The sequence below is a fragment of the Gadus chalcogrammus genome, chromosome 3 (genome assembly GCF_026213295.1).
Source record: "Gadus chalcogrammus isolate NIFS_2021 chromosome 3, NIFS_Gcha_1.0, whole genome shotgun sequence".
NCBI lineage: Eukaryota > Metazoa > Chordata > Actinopteri > Gadiformes > Gadidae > Gadus > Gadus chalcogrammus.
Window position 1 is genome coordinate 12486844 of NC_079414.1, and position 11083 is coordinate 12497926.

An 11083-nucleotide genomic window follows, 5' to 3' on the forward strand; every position below is an offset into this window, starting at 1 on the left:
GCCTGCTCATCTGTCTGCCAGTCTGTGCTGACTGTCTGTTCTGCCTGCCTGCTCGTCTGTGCTGTCTGTCCGCCTGTGCTGCCTGTCAGTGCTGCCTGTCTGTTCTGCCTGTCCGTCTGTGCTGCCTGTCTGTGCTGCCTGTCTGCTCTGCCTGTCCGTCTGTGCTGCTCGTCTGTTCTGCCTGTCTGTGCTGCCTGGCCGTCTGTGCTGCCTGTCTGTTCTGCCTGCCTGCTCTGCCTGTCTATGCTGCCTGTCCTCTCTGTTCTCCATAATCACTCTTCCTCTGTGTTTGAATCTCCTGTCTTTTGTTTCTTCCAAAGTTCCCCTGGCTTTCCCAGCGTCCATCAGCCTTATCGCACCAAAATCTGCACGTCATCAAAACCTACTTACCCATAACCTTGCCTGACAAACGAGTCCCAACGCACACCTCCCTGTGCCTTCCTTCCTTTCTCCTCTTTTCTTTCTCTCCTCTCCCTCTCTCTCTCTTTATCTATTTTCTCTCGCTGTTAATCTCTCCCCATCTCTTTCCCCTCTATCTCTCCCTTTCTCTTTCTCTTTCTCTGTCTCTCCTCTCTCTCTCCGTGTCTATCAGCATGTTAAATAAAGACAGTGGGAGTGAGAGATGAATGCAAGGGCCTGGTGTTTGATCTGGCAGGCAGAATGTTCGGTACAGGCTGTAATCAGGGAGTTGTCTGCGTTTGTCCTTGATAAATAGCACAGAAGATGCTTTAAGAAGGGTGTATTTTTTAGTTGCTAGTTTGTTCTGTAGCATTGCATCTGAAGCCATTAATTTGGGAGCCAAATGCACGGGCTTGAGTCAATGCACGTGTGTTTATGGTCGTTGCCGGGTTTCGCTGTGCAGTCGGTGCATGTGTGTTCATGGTAATGTTTACTTATTGTTAGTATTATCTTGAGTTAGTGAGCCGCTGCCATTGACTTGCAGAGTAATAAAAGCCAAGCTCCTGTTCGTGTGAGGGGAAAATACTTTGAATGACTTTCTGAAAATCTCCAATGGGGCCCGAATAATAGCTCAACACTTCAAAACGCATCGCGGTAACAACACAACGAGATTGTAGCTTGTCTTCAGACACAGACAAGTCGGCACTGCTTTATACCCTGTGTTTTCCGCTCACATGAGCAGGAGCTCGACTACTGGATCTCTGCAAGTCAATGAAAGGGGCTAAGGGAAAGCCCATGCTTACCAAGCCTTCTCCCCTGCTGGACGTACAATGATTGATTTGCAATCAAACAAGTCGTCTGAATCTTGCTAAGACAGGCCCAACGGCAATTTATGATATCCTGTCGTATCCCTTTAAACCATTTCGGAGAAAAAAGTTATTCTTAATAGATGTCGTAATTTCCTCATGCATATTCATGAAATCAATGCTGTCTATGCCACAATAGCGTCCTGCTACTCCAGCTATGTTAAACGGAAGCAACATTGCTCTCGCTCTAAAACAGCTTTGGTGCAGCTCATCATGCGTGCAGTGGTTCTGCAGTGGCAGCCCGTTCGGAGCACGCCGAGCATGGAGTGGCTGATAGACTTGACCTCTGTGTACTCTGAGGAGGTGAACGAATCTCTCTCATAACAGCGGCTATCAGGGGCAGATAGCGCTTGTTTTCTCAACACAGCCCAGCGCAGAGGGGAGGGAGGCCCTGTGTGCCCCGGTTAAGAACACTCTTAACCGTGTTTCCTCTGCACCTCTGATGCCATCTGTGTTATTATATCTATGTGTGTGTTTTTGTGTTTCACGCTCGCTCTCTCTCCCTCCATCCTGCTCACATCTGGATGGGTGCAAAAACAGCTGTCTGCAGCAGTTACTGTGGGGAATTAAATCCTGTCCTTAGACACACTCTCACAGCACACAAGCACACACACACACAAGCACCCTGTTTAGACATGCTCCCCTCCTCTAACATGCATAACTATCAAACTGTACCTTCCATGTCTGACCATGCTTGCTTAGAAACATGTGTGTTTTGCCTCTGTTTACCTTCCATCAAAAATGCTATTTTATTTCCTCCCTCCACCCTCACATCCATTTGTGTGTGTGTATGGGTGTGTGCATGATAAGGTGTGTGTGTGTGTGTGTGTGTGTGTGTGTGTGTGTGTGTGTGTGTGTGTGTGTGTGTGTGTGTGTGTGTGTGTGTGTGTGTGTGTGTGTGTGTGTGTGTGTGTGTGTGTGTGTGTGTGTGTTGGGGGCTTTTGTGCGTGAAAAAGTGTAAATGTGAGTGTGCTTGAGCATGAGAAAGTGTGCAGATATGAGTGGTGTGTGTGTGTGTGTGTGTGTGTGCTTGAGTGCATGAGAGAGTGCGTAGACGTGAGTGTGTGTGTGTGTGTGTGTGTGTGTGTGTGTGTGTGTGTGTGTGTGTGTGTGTGTGTGTGTGTGTGTGTGTGTGTGTGTGTGATGGACTGCAGGTCCATATATAGCTCCACAGGAGTGATGAGTCCTGTGTGTAAGCTGATTAATCTTCTCAACAGAGACCCGCTGCTGAGCACTGATAATTATGGGATGGGCGGCTAATGGGAAGATAAAGCCCCAATGTATCACACTGTCAGGGGAGAGAGAGATGGAGAGAGGGAGAGACACAGAGACTGGGGAGAGGGTGAGAGAGGAACTTTAGAATTTTTTGGTTTCTAAAGTTTCTGCACCTTTGGCCACAATCAGCTACTGCACAAAGCCTATTAAAACCAACGAGGCAAGGATAATTAGTTCATTATCTTTTGGAGGAAAATCAATACCCCGAAAAACTTGTTTTATCTTGAGTGCTCTCTCGTTCTCTCAGTATCTCTCTCTCCCTCTTTATGCTTTCTCACTCTCTGTCTCTCTCTCACTCTGACTCTCACTCCCTGTCTCTTTTCTCCCTCTCCCTTTTCCTGCGTACTTCACTGCACTGTAAAAGGGGAATAGCAGTGAAGCTAAAACGCATATGCTGCTACCATTTGTTAGATTTCGTAAAACTGCTGAGTCCTCCACACGCAATAACGCCGAACCGTGTGCAAAGGGAACCTGAGCTTTTTGCGACCCTTGTTTGAATGCATGGCGGGAAAGTCGGTCGCATTAATAATCCTGCAAACGCAGCGGCGCCGTTAGGCCCTAGGCTCAATCCTAGAGGCTCAGTGACCTGTCGGTGACCGCCACTTTAGGCCTTGACGTGAACCTCCCAGGACCTTCCTGCAAACAACCGCCCTGGCCTGTCCTCCAAGCCAATCATGTCCATTATTTGACGAATGCACATTCATCACTGGAGGCGTGCAGCCTTTACACGCCAAAATGTATGTTATCTTCAAAACTAGAAAGTCAAAAATAATTACAGGCAACCCCGAACTGCCCTCGCCAAACCCCGCCCAAGCGGCAAAAAAACAACAACAACAGAGAGAAGGTTGTTGTCTCTACATTCATGCTGGCGACTTCATGCTGCCAGACACAGGTTGATGGAAGGTCACTTCCCGTGAAAAGTTGCATGTGAGACCCGTGCTTTCTGATGATGGAGCGATTATCGGAGAGCACTTCCTCCTCGTGCGCTGAGCGTGACGGACACGAGACGATGCGTTGGAACGCCCATCAACGCCACGCCGTGGCGTGTTCTCGGGTTCCAAACCCCTCCTGTAGGGCGGACAGAACAGAGATGGATGGCAGTGTAGCTCTGTCTGAGTGCTGTCCAATGAGAGGGAAGGGAAAAGACAGGGAACGTTGGCAGAGGAAAATATAGGGAGTGTAGCAGAGAGGGACATAGTGTGAGGACGGGGGTAAGACACGAGGATGGGGTGGGAGGGAGGGAGGGAGGATGAGGAGAAAATCCAGGCAGTGTGGCTGGGTATAAACTGTGCTAAAATGAAGAAGGCACTGGCGTCCTGGATAAGAGAGAGAGAAAGAGAGACATCCATTGGCAGTGAGAGGGGAGGAGTGTAGCGAGGCAGGTGTCATAGGTATCGAGTGGGTCCAGTAGAGGAGGAACGTTTTTTTTGCCATACTGATTGTATTTTGATGATGTTTATGTAGAATGGTGAGATGTAGAATTAGGAGGGTTCCCTGTCTATATGAATTCAAAGAGTTTACCAATGTAAAAAAAAAAAGCTTGATAACTTGATATATCACTTTATTTATAAAAACAATTATATCAAGTGGACGGTTTTCCGTAAGATTTTTTTTCCGTACGATTTGAAACCATGACAGAAGTTTACTGTCATGGTTTTATGATTGTGCTCCCGTATGCGAGTGATGGAGTGAGAGAGTGAGTGATGCCATTATCTGTTTTTATATTGGCATTAAAGATTCACCTAAGGGACCAATAGGAACGCCCTATAGATAGAAAAAGGGACCATATGTTTTGTTAATTTATAAATTCATGTTCTATCTTTTATATGTTGAGTGCTTAACCAGCACTTCTATAAATACCAGCCTCTTATGCTTTTAAATTCCCCATTACCCAGAACAAAATAAATAATTTTCTGTTTGTGTGTGTGTGTGTGTGTGTGTGTGTGTGTGTGTGTGTGTGTGTGTGTGTGTGTGTGTGTGTGTGTGTGTGTGTGTGTGTGTGTGTGTGTGTGTGTGTGTGTGTGTGTGTGTTTGCGCATGTTCGTGCCTATAGCGTGTCTGTCTGAATACTCTCTCTTCTCGTCATTAATTGTCTTCTCTTTCCACAGCCTCATAGTTCCTCTTTTGTGCTTTCAGTCTTGACCATCTGTGGGACTGCTGCATTCCCATGCCTAAAGTGTGTGTGTGTGTCTGTCTGTGTGTGTGTGTGTGTGTGTGTGTGTGTGTGTGTGTGTGTGTGTGTGTGTGTGTGTGTGTGTGTGTGTGTGTGTGTGTGTGTGTGTGTGTGTGTGTGTGTGTGTGTGTGTGTGTGTGTGTGTCTCTCTGTGAGTGTGCATGTAAGCATCTGGCCAATTAACTTACTAAAGTACATTTATTCCTTTTATTTACTGTCCCTTATTTTTCGATTTCCTTCTGTTCTATTTGTTCTCTACCTTTGTTTTGTTGTTCTGGTTCTACTCTACACCTCTCTCTCTCTCTCTCTCTCTCTCTCTCTCTCTCTCTCTCTCTCTCTCTCTCTCTCTTTCTCTCTCTCTCTCTCTCTCTCTCTCGCTGCTTTTTAATCTTCTTCACCTCCACAACACTTACATATATATGTGTGTGTGCGCGTGTGTGTGGTATGTGTGTGTGTGTGTGTGTGTGTGTGTGTGTGTGTGTGTGTGTGTGTTGCTTGTCAGTGAACTTGGACAATGCAGGAATTTGCGGCACGCAGATATGACTTCCTGTGTTTTATACTGGTAGCCAAGGTACCACTTCCTGTCTGAGGAGATGGAAAACACTGGAAGCGCTTTGTACAAAACAATCACACACACACACACACACACACACACACACACACACACACACACACACACACACACACACACACAGGCACGATCACAGCACACTGCATTCCATGGACGGCGGCGTTCCGGGTCTTTCCTATCAGAATGATTTACATTAGCAGGCCGCTGGGGTCTGAGGAGGAATGCCACACATTCCTCGACAACACGGTGGAAAGAGAGACAGTGAGGTCTGCATGAGCTCTGACACAAGGCCTCATGGCTGTCTCTCTTCCTCCTCCTCTGATCTCTCTCCGTCTGTCTGACCTCCTCCTCCCAGTCTAGTACTCTGTCCTCTCTCTCGCTCCCTCACTCTCGCGTGGGGGGGTGACAGATAGAGAAAGAGACCTCGATAGAGAGAGACGGAGGGCGAGAGAGAGAACTCTCTCTCGCCCTCCGTCTCTCTCTATCGAGGTCTCTTTCTCTATCTGTCACCCCCCCACACTCACACACACACTCACACACACACACACACACACACACAAATACCTCAACTCCTACTCACCTAACATTGTCAACATGCAAAGTGTGTGCCAGTGCGTGCACAGGTGGAAGCATTCATTTGTGTCTGCATGTCATTCTATTCCGGTATAACATCTGTCATCCAATTCAGTTGTTTAATTTTCCTTAAACAACTATTTTATTTTATTACTCTTTTTTATCTCCTTTGCTTTCTTTTACTTGTATCTATTTTTATGACAATGTTTCTACATGAAGCACCTTGAGTCTAACCTGACTCAAGCCGGATGAATTTCGTTCCACCTAGCTCCACTCATCTATCTTGGATCGCTCCAAGATAGATTTGGGCCCAAAATGTGGAGGGATTTGGAGGGATTTGGGCCCAAAATGTAATGGTCGAGCCAACCAGGGCCGCCAGGCGGGATTTTTACAGATGTGACGTAGCGGAGAAGCAATGGTGGCGCGCATCGAGGAAGCAAGCGTCAACATCGATGCTGCTGTTTCATCCGTGTTGTCCACCTAGCGAATATTTTTTCTTTAAAAGAACATCAGAGAACACTCTCATCAGCGTCACGGGTTGGTTTCGATTTGAGTGGTTGAAGTAGCATGTCAATAAAGATGACGGACAAGTGGTTTATCCTATCGTATGCAAGGATTTTTGATATGGCCCAGCCTTCTAAAACACCTCTCCAATGGATTGATCCCAGATGGATGAGTGGAGCTAGGTGGAGAGAAATTCATCTGGCCAGAGTCAGGTTACCTTGAATCTGCCTTGTGAATGAAAAGTGCTCTATGACTAAGGTTGCCTTGCCTTGCCCTGCCTTGCCTTGATACAAAAGGAGGTAATTGACAAGGCTTTGAAGCATTAACATTCTTTAGTGGGTAAACCTTTAAAGTTCCCTTGCGGCTATGAGATATGACAGTTATTAGGATGTTATAGGAATAAATGACTAGGGGAAAGAGCTCTCTCCTCCTTCGGTCGGAGCAGAGCACCCTGAGAATTCCCTGAAGTGTCCTTCAGAAGAAGGGAAGTCTGAAGGGCGTGTGACTGTGATGGCAGTCCGACGGTCGCAGTGGAGGCCACAGTGCAGACACTAGCAGATCAACATTCATTGTCCTTCTAAATGCTAAATTATTTTCTACTCACACTTTCCAGTTGCTACCGTCACTCCAAAGAAACTACTGACCTAGCTTGGGTACAGAACAATTTATAATCATGACATTGAAGACCAGGTAGGGGTTTTGCTCAGGGATGGCCGCCCAGGTAGGGACCTTGGAAGGAAGCTTCTGACTGCTGACTGCTCTTCCCCAGATGGAGAGCTTCGGGACCAGCTATAATCTTTCCACAATTGAAGTGCCTCATGATTTCTGACATGAAATCTCCCTTATCAATCTAGACTATAATTAAGATCCTGACTACTTATTCGCGTCCATGGAAACCAGCTCTCTACCAGAGACGCACGTTTTGAACAATGAACCATTTTAGGGGATGAATATTTTGTCATTTTATCAATTCTTGTTCCTCACAGAAACCTTTTCACCGGTGTTTCTGGAGGCAAGAATGAAACCGATTTTAATCAATGGATGAATGGGGATGGACCGAGTGAAAGAACGCCTGTGTGTGTGTGTGTGCGTGTGTGTGTGGGCAATAAGACAAAAACTAAACGGTGTGTTACGATGTAGGAATGGGGTTGCATGTCATTGCAGGTTTGTTTATGAGCGTAAACAGGTCTCAATAAACGGTTTGTCAACAGGTTTTTGTGGGCCCCTGATTATAATTAATTAATTAATTAAGTACTGACTCATGAGTTTGCGTGTGCGTGTGCATGTATCTGTGTATGTGTGTGTGTGTTCATGTGTGTTATTGTGTGTGTGTGTGTGTGTGTGTGTGTGTGTGTGTGTGTGTGTGTGTGTGTGTGTGTGTGTGTGTGTGTGTGTGTGTGTGTGTGTGTGTGTGTGTGTGTGTGTGTGCATACGTGTCTGTTTGTGTGTGTGGATATGTGTGTGTGTCTGTGTGAGGTTGGGCGAGCGTTCATGCCTGCATGCGTGTGTGTGTGTGTGTGTGTGTGTGTGTGTGTGTGTGTGTGTGTGTGTGTGTGTGTGTGTGTGTGTGTGTGTGTGTGTGTGTGTGTGTGTGTGTGTGTGTGTGTGTGTGTGTGTTAATGAGTTTGTATATGTTTGTGTGTGTGTGTCACTTTTTGTGTGCGTTTACAGGTGTCTGTGCATTCATTCAGTGTGCATGTGTGTGTTTGTATGTGTGTGTGTGTTTGTGTGGGGGGATTTACTTTGATTAACAGGTACATCTGGATGCTTAAGCATGGAAAATCCTCTAAGGCGCAGTCACACCTAGACTGTCAAAGTTTCGACTGAAGAGATAACTTCCCAAACATATCTTGTGAACATGCCACACACACACCACACACACACACACACACACACACACACACACACACACACACACACACACACACACACACACACACACACACACACACACACACACACACACACACACACACACACACACACACACACACACGTCACACATGTCAAACACTTACCTGAACTCTCCTGGACGTCTCCCATAGGTCGGCCCTGGCCAGGTTTACTGTCGGTCATCCAGGCACTGAACGGCGCTTGTGCAATCGTCCAATCTGGGATGGGCAGGGGGTGGGGGGGGGGGGGAGCAGGGGGGGAAACTGCCAAATATGCTGTTTTTTGGGGATGTTGGCACATTTTTGTGTCGCAATATTCCAGAGTTATTTTTAACATTGTCGCGAAAACATTGAGTTCCCCTCAGTGGGCCCGCCACTTTCTCCTTCTGGGGGAGAACAACTCGTCCATCATCCATCAGGGCATTGACCTGACCGCGGGCGGCAGAGTGAAAGTAGGAGGGAAACACAGAGGGAGTAGAAGAAGGAAGTGGAGAGGAGCCGGCCCGGCGGGCAGGCACTACGCTTCCCTGTTACGGTAACCACGCATACATAAATAGGAAATGGACACACGACACAGGACCGCAAAGCCGGCTCTCGTGAGACTGTAGTTTCTGGTAGGCCTGACTGTAGTATGTAGGCCTGACTGTAGTACGTAGGCCTGACTGTAGGGTGTAGGCCTGACTGTAGTATGTAGGCCTGACTGTAGTACGTAGGCCTGACTGTAGGGTGTAGGCCTGACTGTAGTATGTAGGCCTGACTGTAGTACGTAGGCCTGACTGTAGGGTGTAGGCCTGACTGTAGTATGTAGGCCTGACTGTAGTACGTAGGCCTGACTGTAGGGTGTAGGCCTGACTGTAGTATGTAGGCCTGACTGTAGTACGTAGGCCTGACTGTAGGGTGTAGGCCTGACTGTAGTATGTAGGCCTGACTGTAGTACGTAGGCCTGACTGTAGGGTGTAGGCCTGACTGTAGTATGTAGGCCTGACTGTAGTATGTAGGTCTGGATGTAGTACGTAGGCCTGACTGTAGTAAGTAGGCCTGACTGTAGGCCTGACTAGTAAGTAGGCCTGACTGTAGGCCTGACTAGTAAGTAGGCCTGATTGTAGTAGGTAGGCCTGGCAGTAGTACGTAGGCCTGGCTGTAGTACGTAGGCCTGACTGTAGGCCTGGCTGTAGTACGTAGGCCTGACTGTAGGCCTTGCTGTAGGGCAGAGGCCTGACTGTAGAAGGACAGTGTGAGGAATTGGGAATCCTGAGCTAACACCCACTGGCTTCCCTGGCCTGGCCCTGGTCCCTGTGTGTGTCACAGCCTTTAACATTTTTGGCAGGTCTGGTGACGTTGCTAGATAGTGGTTCAGAATAGGACGACAGGTAATTGGCCGGCCACCTGCTGTGGACATGTTTAATCGATGCACCGCCCTGTCAAATTGATAAAGGAAACGCCTTCAGCTACAGGCCAAACAATTCTTCTTTATTTGCATTTAATACGTTGCACAGGGGAAGTGTACATATGGCTGGGTGTGTGTGACATTGGGAAGTTGGGCATCAATTGAAATGCATTCTATTCCAAACAAGGGTTAGACAGCTCCCATAGCTGTAGTTTGTTCAACCAAGGAAAACGCATGCAAACTGCCCTGGCTTGGTAGCTTTCCCCAATAGTTTGCATAAAACAAACGAATCCACAAGTTCTGTTTCTGGGTTGACACTGAACTGCGCATGCTAACAGACCTAAGGTGCGTTCACACTGAAAGCACTTGGATTTTTGGCGCTGCGCGAATACATACTAAGTCAATGCAAAGACCCAAATTGATACAAACGTACGCAGGCCAAGTCAGCGGCGCGAATGGCTCGAATGGCGCCGCTCAAACAGACAAATTTGCCTAATGTTTATTTCTGATGGAACAGAGCCTCAGTCAATTGAAGGCCCACCACCCAAATGAGGAAGTATCAACACCGCTAGAGGAGAGGGGTTAATGGGGTCGCCCGTAGGGGAGAGGGTAAGATCCCCCGTCCAACGCATTCACTAAGGGTTAAACATGTGATAGATGCAGAAAATGTGTGTTTGTGTGTGTGTGTGTGTGTGTGTGTGTGTGTGTGTGTGTGTGTGTGTGTGTGTGTGTGTGTGTGTGTGTGTGTGTGTGTGTGTGTGTGTGTGTGTGTGTGTGTGTGTGTGTGTGTGTGTGCCACAATTCAACAATTAACTCGTAACATAGCAGTTCACATGACCGCTTGCATGAACAATAAAGATAAAAAATGTCACACAAATCTTTGTGAAATCAATCCTCTTCTGAAGTGATATAACTATTCTGGCCTTGGTATCCTTACATCTACCGGTTCCCTGGCACACTGATACTAGGTTGAACAAGGTTGAGGTATGGAAGCTTTTTTTGGAATATGCGCGGTATTATCCAGTGTAGGAAAGCTCATGTATTCTGTAGACTGACTGAAGGGACTCAGGTGTGTCTAAGTTAAGAGAGTTTTTCCGTTGGAATGTTTTTACTAGGGCAGAGCTGTTTGTGTGTGTTTGGCACATGTGTGCGTGTATGCTTATGTATTTGCTTGTGTGTGACATCATCAATTTGTCACCACAGATATGTTCCAGGCAATTAGCCAAGGTGCATTTACCCTGTATGCACTTAATGCCAATTACAGAAGTTGCTGCAGGAAAAACTTGTTCTCTTTGACCATTGTTTCTTGCAACTATACACTGTGTGTGTGTGTGTGTGTGTGTGTGTGTGTGTGTGTGTGTGTGTGTGTGTGTGTGTGTGTGTGTGTGTGTGTGTGTGTGTGTGTGTGTGTGTGTGTGTGTGTGTGTGTGTGTGTGTGTGTGT